At 46.1% G+C, this 13,600-nt stretch overlaps 1 protein-coding gene across 1 annotated transcript in view; it reads left to right on the top strand.

The window, feature by feature from the left end:
* The first annotated feature begins 4,147 nt into the window (after nucleotides 1-4,147).
* LOC111848504 (zinc finger matrin-type protein 4) overlaps nucleotides 4,148-13,600 on the top strand; it is a 47,526-nt gene continuing 38,073 nt past the window's right edge. Inside the window, exon 1 of the mRNA XM_023820584.2 lies at nucleotides 4,148-4,774. The gene's annotated coding sequence lies outside the window, so the exon portion shown is untranslated. The remainder of the gene's footprint in view (nucleotides 4,775-13,600) is intronic.

Here is a 13,600-nt window from a genome sequence, read left to right as displayed (position 1 = left end):
CCATAAAAAAACGAATAGAAAAATGGAAACGAAGATCGCATTTTGATACACCGGCCACTAGATGTCCTCAAAGTCACAGAATAATAACCATCTTCCATGGAGCGTTTCCTACCATAAAGTGCCAGGTGTTTAAGCAGCACGGTTTTAGCGCATTGCACACAAAATGTTAATTAACCATATACGAATAACCTAACAACACGTTCAGTATACGTCTAGATAAATAGATCATATAAACTACCAAGTGGTATTCAGGCAGAACTTGATTTTCCAGAAGGAAGACATACATGAATTATATTGTCTGTACGAAAACTTAGGCGTAACACTAAGAAACCGAACAAAGGCTTCTTACACAGAAGGTCATGTATATATTTTAATGACATTTTAAACAGTTTTTTTAAATATAGTTTTACATATTTTGCCCACCCGGTTTTTCCTCGTAGAATGCGTTTTGATTTTTTTGTGTACAATTAAGGCGTCCGTGAAACTGTGGTCTAAGGTCTCAGGTTCCTATCCTGGGACAGTAACCAGAATTGCCTGGGGGAGATTTCCATTCTCATCCCGGATCTAATACATAAAAAGCAGCCTCTGAATAATGCATTATTAAAATGTTACGTATTAGAATAGTCACTTATTTTAAACGGACTTATTTTATAAAAGGTTATTGTTTTATAAAAATCGGACATTGTGAAAGGGAGAGCATTATTTGTACGCTGAATAGAACATCAACCGCCAGCAGTGTGATGAAGGGTTAGTTGGAAATGTGGATACATAAAGATACATAAAGGCTGAATATGACGGCACCAGGGAGCGTGTGGTTTCTAAAAGGTCTAATGAAATCCTCCAGAGCCCGAAGATCGGATTTATATCACGCGATTTATTTGCACATAAAAAGCGAGATATAAGTTAAAGTGAGTTGCCATGTTCACAGTTATGAAAATGAAGAGGATTTATATCGAGACTGATTTTCCGGTACTCTGTGGGTTCTTTTTTTTCAGAATAATTCATTTACCAAAAGGAATATGAATAGCGGCGATAAATCATGAGTGTCACACAGCTTAATGCTGTATACTGTTGGAGGGCGCGTGCCTCTTAAGCGACTTAGGGGCCATCCCTCGGTGCCGGGGGGGCGGTGGTGGTGGTGGTATATAAATCTCTGTCTAGGGTTGAGTGGTCTATTTCGTTACATTGTATGAGAAATTAAACATGAAGAAAGTCAGTAGTGCAGAATGTTTGTTGTAGCCTACATGCAATGCAGATTATGCAATATAATAATCTCGGGATGGGCAACTGAACCACTCTGTCTGTCTGCTACTGACACTGTTTTCTTTGTTGGGATTAAAATTTGTTGAGGATTAAATTGATCCCAACACGTCTCGCCTCACACTGCTTTGTACCCATAATCGGACCATATGATGCTCGAATATCGACAGTGTGAAGAACATGAACAAGCACAGTCAATGAACACGGGCAATGTGACTGATGTTTTGCAATATTACAATTACATTAGTGTTTAGGAAACAAATGCGAATGGTCATGCTTGTCAATTAGCACTAATGGACTGAAGAGGACCGCGCTATTCATCTTCATGAAAAGAGAACGAGGGAACAAACAATAGTTTTTTTCCTCAGAAAAGCCACTCGCAGGTAGTCATTCATTATTATTCACTTAAATTCGCACGCGGCATTTGAAAAGCGAAAGAATCGATGGCGCCTCAAAAAAAAAAAGAAAAAAAAAGAAAAAAGAAAACAGCTGAAAAGCGGATAACAGGGGTGAGCAGAATTGCGAAGGCAGACACATTGTGTTCCTGACGCGCTGTGCTGCCCCAAATGCAGACACAGCACGAAGCCTGTACCAGGCACTGAGGCTAACACATCCCGGAATGCACAGTCTTTTCCTCTCTCACTCGAGCGAGAAAGAACGAAAGAAAGAATGAATGAATGTTCTTGACAGAGCTCTGCAGTACTTTCCAGAGGCACTGGCCAAAAAAACCTCGCCTTATGGTCGTATTCCAGTGCATGACTCCAGCCCTGTAACTGACACAGCTGACACAAGCTTGTACGGGGTAGACATTAAGTGTGAGCAATGGACTTGGGTTAGGGCCTAATTCCGAAGTGTTACCTTAGTCCCGGAAGGTAAGAGATGGCCAGTCGCTTACCGGACAGTACCAGCGGCTCCAATTCATACAGACTAGCTCACAAACACACTTCTGCATTTGGCACAAGAAGAGTCTCCTATTTAATCTGAATACCAAACCTTAAAACTCCCTTTGAAAGAAATGGATCTGCTGTTGAACCACCTAAAATATACTTTGCGACTTGGAGGACTGCTTAACAGGGGCTGTCGAATAATACCACCACTAGCTGTGTTAATTAGGTCCAGTTTGACCTCATAGATCTGCAGCGTCACCAGCACCACCTGTTTGGTGTCGGAGGTCCACATTTTAGCCACCTGGACGCCATCCACCCCTGATTCTCTCACACTGAAGGGTGAGGCGAAGGTAGCGCGCCTACTCTGCCAATGTCTGCTCCAGGCACCTGACCCTCCAATGAATCATGGGACCTGGATAACATTCGAAGCATCTGTAGATGAGAAAGTTAACGGGAAGTTACATTTAATATATAAATAAATCAATCAAAATTTTTCCTTAATTAGAGGAGAGATACTGAAGGAGACAGGCTTTAAATGGTGCCACGAAATTCAGCTTTGCAAAGGCGTTATGAAGGACGTGTTTCGGTCCCAAAAGACATATTATTCCGGTTTTAAATATTGAATCATAAATCCCCCATAAGATAGAGAATAGATCTATAGGATGTCGGTGGGCGTTTTGATAGATCGGCCTCCTCTGTCTCTTCACATCGTAATTGTCTTGAGTAAGAAGTGTTTGGCTTCCACACTTAAGACAGCTGTCAAATCTATTAAAAGAAAACAATGACGCCTCATTGTAAAATCTAAATGTGCTTCATGGCGCTGGGGTGTAACCATTTGCATGAACAGAATTTAAATGATAAAGCGCCTCATTATAAAATGAACTCTAAGAAAGCAATACAAAAAGCTCATCTATAGACATGAGTGTCACTACGGGCAATGAACGGGCACGACTGCGCGATGTAGCCAAACTCCAGGCGTTTTTCTTCTAAAGCACAAAGAGTACAAACAGAAAGCAAAGAGAGTTGCGAAATCATCTCAGCAGGTCTCTCTCCGCAGCGTGTATGTTTGTTGGGCAGAAATGTGTCTCCATAGGACATCGTTTCGAAGCACCGTTTTGAATGTCCCGCAGCAGGCGTTGCGTCTGTGAAGGACATCTCAAGGAAACCAAGAGCTAAAAAGCCACATCCGACCTCCACAGCTTTGCCGCACTCCAGCAATTCAGCTCCAGTCTATATGGGCCTACAGTATTTTCGTGTTATACAGTAGGATCCTATCCGACGAGCATGTCATACGCCGATTATCAGAAACGATCGCTGGGTTCTGGGTTCTGCTTGATTGGGATTTCAATTTGCTTCCCTACCCCTACGCCGCGTTTCCCACCAGCGATTATGGCCTCTCGGGCTCCCGGTGGGTGACAGATTTTCGCGGAGCGTATTGATTTTAAAGGAATCAATCTTTAGCAACTAACGGTGCATTGGCTGTTTTTATCAGCAGGCTTGATGTGCGACGGCTTGGGGAACCCCGCAGAGGAGACCCCCCCCAAACAAATAAAAAACAATTAGATTATATCTTTAGGCATTTAGGCATCGGCACGGTGTTAATTTAAGTAGAACCACGAGGGGAAGTCACAGTTAATGTCATTTAGGTCAGAAAGTTACAGCGGTGGAGACAAGGTGGCAATCCCAACAAGGCTGTACCCCACTTCATACAACACATTGAGCGCCCCCTTCACCGCAGAAAGTCGCACCCATCATTTAAAATCCTTGCTGCCTTTACCACAGGAAAGCATTTCACAGTAATCGCCTTCATTCGCTTATTATTCTTAGACACCCCGCCAGCCGGATGTGGTATTGTAGGCAGGCTACTTGAAAATACCACGCTGGGAATGCATAATAAAATAAAATAAAATTGCAAAAATAGTCTTCCTTTAGAGACCACCTTACACACAGTGGGTAACAATTACCACAATAAATATATTTTATTACAGGCGGTTGGGGTAAAACAGATCACTTTGTAATTCAATCGCATCGTCATAGATTACTTTGTTCGGGAGGTTTTAAAAATGTACTAATTATTCTGTTGCACACACCGCATCATTGTGACTCAACAGACGCGTATGTGAACTGATCTGATCATCAAGCGCCTGGATTTACTGCGGCTGCCGGTGGTCCGGTAGTCTCCGTACATCCACAGAGCTTTATTTTTCTATTTATTTCTGTCGATCGCACCCCTCCCCCATCCCACGCTCACTCACTCTCCGTCACTCGCCCTCGCCGTTTCTGTTGTGGTACAGAAAAGCAGGAGAAGTACCGCCGTGGCAGCGCGATACGGGAGGAGACCGGAGCTGAAGTTGACACAGCCTTTGGAAATCCGCACCGGTGATGCACAGAAGACTGACACCGATAAAGAATCGGGCATTAACTGTATCTCATCTCTGGCAGCAGCAACCTGTGTTTGCGCTGTTGCTTTTTTAAAACGCCGCTCTTCGTTTTGGAGAATGCGACTACAGAGTCGCAACTTTTGTGGATACCCGCGAGATATCTGGAGCGTCGTTTGAAGATCAGACATTGGGATTCAAAAATAAAATAAAATAAATAAAGTGGGTTTTCCCGGGAAGCGCACGGAGGTGAGTTTGAAACAGCGGCTTTTGCACAAAAAAAAACAGGATGCGCCTCATAATGGGAATGCGCCGGTAACTGGTGCTGCAGTTGCTGGGGTTAAGATGCCGTTTTTAAGATGCCGTTTTAGTTCAGAATGTCTCGCACTCTTTGACCGAAGAAACTCTAGGTGTGTAGTAAAGAGCAAACGGGATTTCTGTTGTACCACGCCGCATCATTTCATTTCTGTGCTCGCGTGGGAGAGACGAAGGGCTCGTCAAGCTATGGAAATATTAAAAGGATGTCACGTAATGATCGAAACAATGTCACCTCGTCCGTCTGACTTACACCCAGGAGTATTGTGTATGCGTTTACTTTGTAACCGCATGATTTCATTGACAGTGATGAAAAGTTAAGTGAATTAATTTATTTAATGTCACGAGTTGTCTGGGTTGAATTTGAAAACAATCACTTAGGTTTTAGTACTTTTGGATACAAATTTGCTAAACAATTCCTCTTAAACAGTACATGCACGTAAAATATACCGCGCACTACAAAAATTAACTTAGGTTTAAAATGAAAAACACACGAACAAAACCTAAAACTAGAATCAAAACAAAACTTTAGTTTTCACATTATTTACCCCGTAACAATAGCTGTATTGCGAGTTTGCGAGTCTTTATGTATTCGTAAATTAATACCTATCTGTCTGAACGCTTAAGTTGGTTTTGTTTTGGTTTAATAAAAAGTATTGTGGTCTTAGACGAGTCGAGCTGAGAGAAAGCAGAGATTTCATTAATGCTGAAATGATATTCTTTGTAGGCGTCTAGATTGTGTTCTTAATGCACGTGTATGCTGAGGTTAATGAATCTGCAGTTCGCCTCGCGGTGCGTCTTATTACAAACTGCGTAAATGAACGATCGACGTCCCGTGGTGTGTCTGTGTCTGTGTGGGAGGGGTCATGTCGTCTTATCTGACAAATAAGCCTTTAATAGCGCTTTAGCAAACCATGTGGTCATGTTCAGAGTTGGTTTGTTTTCCCTTGGGGGGGCAATAACCTAAACTGGGAAATGACAAGCCCACTGGTCTTTATTCTTACCTCCTCCACTGAAGAGGGACCCTGATGCCTGCCCCTGCACACGGTTAAGGTCCTTGCTATACTGTACTGCACTGTACTATAGTGGGCAGTGGTGGCTTAATGGTTAGGGAAGTGCACCTCGTAATTGAAAGCTTGCAGGTTCAAATCCCTGACCAGCAAGGTACCACTGAGGTACCCTGAGTAAGTTACCGCCCCCAAGCACTGCTCCCCGGGCGCTGAATTAGCTGCCCCCTGCTATGTCACATATGGGTTAAATGCAGAGGACACATTTTGTTGTTGTGCACTGTGTGTTGTGGTATGTCATCAATGACAATTAATCACTAAATTATCTGTACTATTCTATAGTTATACTGTGATCTCCATCTCTGTTTCCCCTCCCCATATAATACCTCCACTCTGTCCTCCTATTGGCGTGCCACGTGGTTTGCCACCCCCCCCCCCAGGAATGAGCCTTACAGTCTCCTTCGTACCAGCTGGCTCCATGCCACGGGGGCCCCGAGGTGACCTTGCAGGTCGTTGGGTAAAGGCAGCACCGTCATCACTGTGACAGCTGTGAGGTCATGGTGTCACACTTACCCGCAGCGATCCACCCTGACTTCTGACCTGGGCGCATCAAATCTTCTTTGCAATGAACCGGGAGGGGGGGGGGGGGGGGGTAAAAATTACAGGACAAGCTACAGCTGCGTCACTGACGGACCAAAAACACAGAGACGCTTCGTTTTTCTCTCATCTTAGGAAGCGAGGCCAGACCGCCACTCTTCTCCTCGGTGTGACAATGCCAAACCAGAAGAACTATGGATCCCCACAGGGGACATAAGGCACCTGAGATACTGGGCTCACACACTCTGCCATATGCAGCCACTGAGGTGTCTGATGCTTCTCCTTGTGGCTGCATTTGTTTCACGGATAGCTTTGCACTCTGCCGAACAGCGCAAGGATGCTGAGGCCTGTCTCAAAAACATCACACTTACCTTACAAACAATGACGATGTCACCATTTGGGTGATGGATTTTAAAAAAAAGAAAAAACGGGAATCTTATCAGCAGTTCTTCTTAAAAAGGGAGCAGCAGCCGGTCTTACGAGGATCCCTGTTATTGTTTCTTTACTCCTGTTCACCTCCTATCTGTTTACACTCCTTCTTTCTCTTCTATTGCGAGATTTGCAGAAGGCACAAGGTCTGTTCCAGCTACGATTAGTGTTGCCTCCGCGAGCCGGTACGTGTGAAATCTTGAAAAGCCGCATCACGAAAGGTAACAGGCATAGCTGGCTTCAGATGAGGAGACTATCTTTACATCAGGTGTGTATTAGTCTATTAAAAATAAACAGAGGTTCCCCCTCCCCTTCTATGATTTGTACCATGAAAACCTGTGAAAGATAAACATTGCCTGGCCAAAACATGCTGCCCCCCCCCACCCCCGCACCTCCACCCTTCCAGCTGGCGTGAAAGGGTCTCAGCCGTCGTTGAAAAGAGCAGAGGCGGTAATGAGATTCGCGTGCGGTTTTTTAATCAGGCGGCTCTTCGGGCGCCTGGGGGAACGAGGGCACTCGCGGCTCACGGCCAGCCAAACGAATGGAGGCTTGCTGCTCTTCGCCGTTGCGTGACTCCTCCCTTTTTCGCAAGTTTCCGCGGGCTCCGCGCAGCCTCCTCCACCTCCTCCATCTCCGCTTCACGTTTCCCTCGAGCCGGCCTGGACGGTCTGCTCCCTGTAAGCGCCGGAACGCCTTTGGCGTGATGAGGAAGGCTGGGATTTCACAGTTTGAAAGTACATGAGGGCCTGGAATCGCGGCCCGCTGAGTACAACGGGAACCACGCAGCTCGCTGCAGACAATGATCCATCAGCACCCACACTGCTGCCTGATCAGGAGAACGCAGGTACCTTACAAACTGACCCTGGTATTGTGTCCTGAAATGAAGTTTTATTTGCCATTTATACCTAAGTACCTAAACAGGTACACAGGAATGTGTTAGTCTTTGCATATCCCATCATGCTCTCCTTCTTTACAAGACATACACACATATATGGAGAAGAGTGAAGCTTGTGGTTGGAGAGCAGAGTCAGGGTCATCCAGCACCCCAAAGTATTTTTCAGGGGGGCTCAAGGGCACAACCTGAGATGTGGCTACTTTGCCAAGCACGGGATTCAAACCAGCGACCTTCCAATCACAGCACAGAGGCCACACGCACTGTGGGGTGGAAGGTGGAGTGCTTTGGCCACACTGCCCATTCTCTTAATACTCATAGTCTCCTTCATACTCATTATGATTCGGTTAAAAAAAGAAACTCCAGCCATAAAATCAGTGCAAAACAACGAAAGGGGAACAGCCAGCATGGATCTGGTGGACACATGATCCATTTGGGCTCCTGTGACAACGTAACTCTTTGTGAAAAGTATTATAATACCTCAGATTCTGTCCGCAACGCTGTGAGCACAGAGTATAATGGGGATGCAGCCTATCAGAATTCCAGCAGGTGCATTATGGGTAACCAGCACCGATGTAAATGTGTTTATGTGAGGCAGGAGCTAACCGAGGCTTAATTGGCTAATGCTAACATTAGCTCAGCAAGCCGCGTGACCTTAGCGCTTCATTAGCTTCTTCCTCATTAAGACTCATTCTCCTGTAACCCAACATCTCCGCAGTCGCAGCACCGCGGTTTGCTTGGGCACTCTTGACATCCCCCCCCCCCCCCCAGACTAGGATGCGTCGCCGGCTTTGATGATGCCCGCTCCCTGTAATTCCATGCGCTAATTTAAGTCAGACACGTATTGTGCCACAATAACATTATAACGCCGTCGATCCGCTGGTATGTCACCAGTTCTGACTCTCCCTGTATCAGTGTACATCCTGCATCTTTATATTCCGGTTTAAACATTTCAGCAGCCGTAGAGCGAGCCAGCCTGTCAAAAGGATCGAAAACCCATAATGTGCTACATCGATGCGGAGGAAAGCAGATCGTGGGGGCAGAGCGTGATGTCAGCTGATACCGCCGGGGTGGCCCGGGGTCGCCTATTGATTTCTCATTCCCCTGCCCACCCCATACACGACGGCCCAGAAACTTCTCAACGCCAGGATCTGAGGCAGAGGCGGGTGCAATGGGAACGGCCCAAATGTTGAGGCCGGCCGAGGGTGGCACTGTTGACCACTTGCGTACTGATCTGTTACCTCCGTATCTATGTTTCTCCAGTCTTCATGAGTGGCAGATAATTAAGGAAAATGCCCAGAGCAAAAAAAAACAGGAAGTCATAACCACTGACCTTTGGATGGCCGGAGTTCAATGTAGCCGGTCCCAAGCCAGCACCTGATTGATTGATGAGCCTCAGAATGCCAGGTCATTTCCCCACTGCAGCTGCCTGGCCAATTTGAATCCTGGCATTCATCCAGACAGGTGCCCCCCCCCCCCGCCACTATGCACCCCACCCCTCCTCTCTCGGAAATTCAGAATGTATCACAGCAGGCTGAATCACAAGCTTCTCCGGGCACCGTGACGACTTGTCGGGGTGTTTTTTGGACATGTACCCAGCGTGTGTTGTTCCTCAGTCGTTTACATCAGAAACAAGAATGAACAACGAACAACGAGCGACTCCAGCAAGGTTTACGGGCCTTCCAGCTGCTGAAAGGACAGTTTGCAATGGTTATTTTTTGCTGATGCATTGTGGGTAACTCTCTGAATTTCTGTGCCTCATGGAATGGACAGGTGCACTAAAAATAGAAGAACAACATGTTAGTTTTATGCATAGCAACATTGTTAGCGAGGTTTTTCTGCATGTACAACGATGTATTGCAATGTTTTTCAGTATAACTACATTGTAATTAATACACTTCTGGGGCTGTGATTTTCACTTTTATCCCACATCAGTATGTGTGGAGACTGTATGTTCACCTAGTGTTCATCTGTACTGACTGTAGGTGCAATGAAAAGCTGTACTTACTCTTTCGTGGTCAAACATAGGCTTGTTTTTGCTCTCTTAGTGGGGACTTCCAACTGACTAATTTATAATGAATGATTTAGAACCATAACAGACGCAAAGCTGTAACTAAGAAAGCGTTTACGGTGGCATCCAGACACACACTGTGTTTGTGTTTACTCACGCTACTTTCCAACCAGGAAAAGTACCTACTGTGCAGCCTTTAACACTTATCAAAAGGCAAATGCAGTAATAATCTGTTAATTATCTGGAAAAGCTTTAATTACAAGCTTGGTTATGCACCTCAGGGAGAGTGTAAGAAGTTGACGTTTTATTAGGTTGTAGCGCGCCGCACATCGGGGACGCAGGTAGGTGGCTTTTCAGCACCTCGTTAGATCTAGCATTAGCGTATCGTTAGCTTTAGCATTCGCGTAGCGTCAGCTTTAGCGTTAGCCTTAGTTTGGCTCCGCGTGTGGCTCCGTGAGACTCTGTCCGTTACCCGGCGTCGCAGCAGAGCTCGTAGTGGGTTTGCCCGCGTCTCTTGTCTTTTCTTGGTTTCTGCTTCTCTTTAAATTTTCACTTTAGTTCAATAAGGGTTACTGGTATGACGGTTGACACGGTAACAGTATTAAAATAAAATAAAATAAAATAAAATAGATAATATGTTTATTATCATTATGGTCGGAGCAGCCAGGAGTTGCAATCATAAAGAATCGTGTAATACCCGTTGTTAGTCCCGTTGTGAGTTTATGGCATCAGTCGGTTGTCTTTGCCCTGTCACTTGCTCCATATCCGTCGCAGTTTAAATTCGATTCGATAATCCTGTATGACTTTATAACTGACGAGCACCAATTTACCAGCATAGAAACAAACTGCTTTTTATTGCAATTAATAAAGTGTGGAGCAGAATATAAAATACATTAATAATGACTGCAATAAAAACCAATCGAAACACTTTGATTTTACACATTGCCTTCCTCCGTCTCCATCTCCCACTCTCTCACTCCCACTCTCTCTCTCCTCTCCTACCGGACTCCGATCTGGTCACTACCGTGAGGGCGGTGTGCGCTGACACCTCCGCCTCTGGCTTGGTGAGCACACACACCCTGACACACACACATACAGACACTAACACACACACTGACCCACACATGTGCACACACACACACACACGCGCGCGCGCGCACACACACACACACTATGTCATCTTCATTAAACCTTTACTTTTCACTGCTCCTAAAACCCGCAACGCTAAATCGCCACGCTCCCAAACCCCGGTGCCAAGGGAGGGTGCCTTTAAATGGGACCCCCCCTCCCTAAAAAAAAAAAAAAAACCGATTTCTCCATGGGGGAAAATGCTAAATCCTCTTAGCTCTCCCAGGTTCCCAGACGAGTGGAGTCTCTCAGCAGCAATAATCTCCTGTCATAACTTTTTTTTTTACTCGTTCAGGCGCAGTTACTTATTTTTATACACTGAACAGCCTGCACATACTGACAAGAAAAAAAACAAATGAGCCTTTTTTGGAACGCCTTCCCCAACCAAACATTTTGGGTGGGTTGCTTTATCTTCTACCATTTGTTCAATGCAGTAGCTTCACACTCATTAAAATTCCCTAAATCTCACTGCAAAACAATTAATGGTGCAACTAATGACTGGAAGGAGGGTGGAAAATACCATGGCAAAGCCCAGGTCTCGCTTGTATTAATGCATATTTTTTAGGTAGCATCATTTGGAGATATACAGAATGACAAATGCAAATGCAAAAGCTGGATTAATAGGAAGAAGACAAACTAAAACTTGCCGAAAAAGAGGTACGGTCATTCACCCCCCAGCCCCGCCCGCACCCTCCGTCTTCTCAGGCTGACAGCGTGGCGCACAGACCCAGGCTGAATATGCCTGAATATGACGGGGTTTGGCATCTCCACCCAGGATAAGAGCTGCTTCCCCCTTTATCCCTTCAAAGGGACAGACTATGGTTAAGCTCCCCTCCCCCCCCTCTGGCTAGCAGGGTCTCTTCCAGTGAAACCCCTTCATCTTCTCACTGGTGATCCTGCTTCTAGTGGAAAATCCCAGTATTGCGGGCAGCGGGTCACATGGTGCTCCAGACTGCTGATTGCTGGGAGGAGGGGGGATGAGGCCCATATGGGTGGGATTATCTTTTGCCGTCAGTCACATTTTTTAAACTTTCTTGCCTCCCGTTGGTTAAAGTCTGGGTTTCAAAGCCTTTATCAAGCATCGTGTACTTGAATTCTGCTGCTAGAGGGTGGATTCTGTTGTACCTTTTGAACAAACAGTGCTCTATTTAACTATCCAACTATATAAATTGGTAAATGGATTTGGTTAAATGCAGCAGCTATTATCGTTGCATATGTCACTGTGATCAGGGGAGGGTGTAGTGACAGTTTGTGGCCAACAGAGGGCCCCTGATGTTTGGGGCCCCATGCAAATGTATGGTGTGAGTGGTGGTAAACATCACCACTGACTGTGATTCCCCTGCCCCTGACGACACACTTATATTGGGAGGTTTGTGGTGGCTCCTGTCTGAAGCTTCTCCTCTCAGAATAACTGTAATCATTTGCGCCAGAGACTTGGGACTGACGGGGCTCGCCCCCCCACACTAGCTCCTTCAGACACTCCTCGCACCCTCCCCGGCGCCCTGCCGACATTCCTCCTTTGCTGTGTCACGCCCTCTGCAGGCCAGCTGAGAGCTACTCCACAGAGAGGAGCGGAGCGATGTATTTATAAAACAGGAGACACCGTAGACCTTCTGGGATGTGTAAACACGGTATAAGTATGTGTTATAAGAGAGACAAATTTAAGAGGTCAGAAACAGAGTAAGGTCACATCCCAAGGGAAGACATTTCATTCTAGGGAGCTCTACTGTTTCCTGACCGCTACTTTTATCCAAAGTGGTGTATAATTTTGAGAAAGAGAGTCAGATAACCCCAGGAGCAATCAGAAGTGAAGGGCCATGGGCAAGATCCAACCATGACATCAGTCCAGTCACACTAGGATTTGAACCAACAACTTTCTGACCACAAGCACAGCATCCTAAGTCACTGAGCCCCACGCCGAAAGGGCAGCACTGTCCCTTCTTTTAATGTTAGTCAAGGTCAGCCGTGCAGGGTGTTGGGATGAATCTGGGGAAATGCAGAGATACCCTTAATATACTATGACAGGGTGCTCTGTGGGGTAACAGAATCTTCCAGTTGGGTACGTACCCCCTGCTCTCTCTCCTGACGTGTGGGCTTGTCCCAGAACTGCAGGATTTAAGAAGTGAGTCCTGAGGCACTGCGGTGCCCCCCCGTCTGGGCGAGCGCTTGCCACACGTGCCTGCCCATGAGCAGGGCTTCACGTGTCACGCGTTGGTGTGTATCCGTGCCTCAGCATAGGCGTCTGTCTGTTGTTTGTGGGGGCGTGTACGTGGGTATGGATGTCTGTATATGACCACATGCTTGTGGGATTTTTATACGTGTGTAGGAAGCAGCTGGCTTGGTGTTTAGAGACGGGAAGGTTAGTTAGAGATATGAGAATGAGACTTTGGGTGAAAGTCACGGCAGCTGAGCATGTTGGTGCCCGTAGATAGTTTGTGTGTGTGTGTGTGTGTGTGTCTGAGTGTGTGTGTGTGTGTGTGTGTGTGTCTGTGTGTGTGTGTGTCTGTGTGTGTGTGTGTCTGAGTGTGTGTGTGTCTGAGTGTGTGTGTGTGTGTCTGAGTGTGTGTGTGTGTGTGTGTGTGTGTCTGAGTGTGTGTGTGTCTGAGTGTGTGTGTGTGTCTGAGTATGTGTGTCTGAGTGTGTGTGTGTCTGAGTGTGTGTGTGTGTGTGTCTGAGTGTGTGTGTGTCTGAGTGTG

The sequence above is a fragment of the Paramormyrops kingsleyae genome, chromosome 20 (assembly GCF_048594095.1).
Source record: "Paramormyrops kingsleyae isolate MSU_618 chromosome 20, PKINGS_0.4, whole genome shotgun sequence".
Lineage (NCBI taxonomy): Eukaryota > Metazoa > Chordata > Actinopteri > Osteoglossiformes > Mormyridae > Paramormyrops > Paramormyrops kingsleyae.
This window is presented reverse-complemented; position numbering and strand designations above follow the sequence as displayed.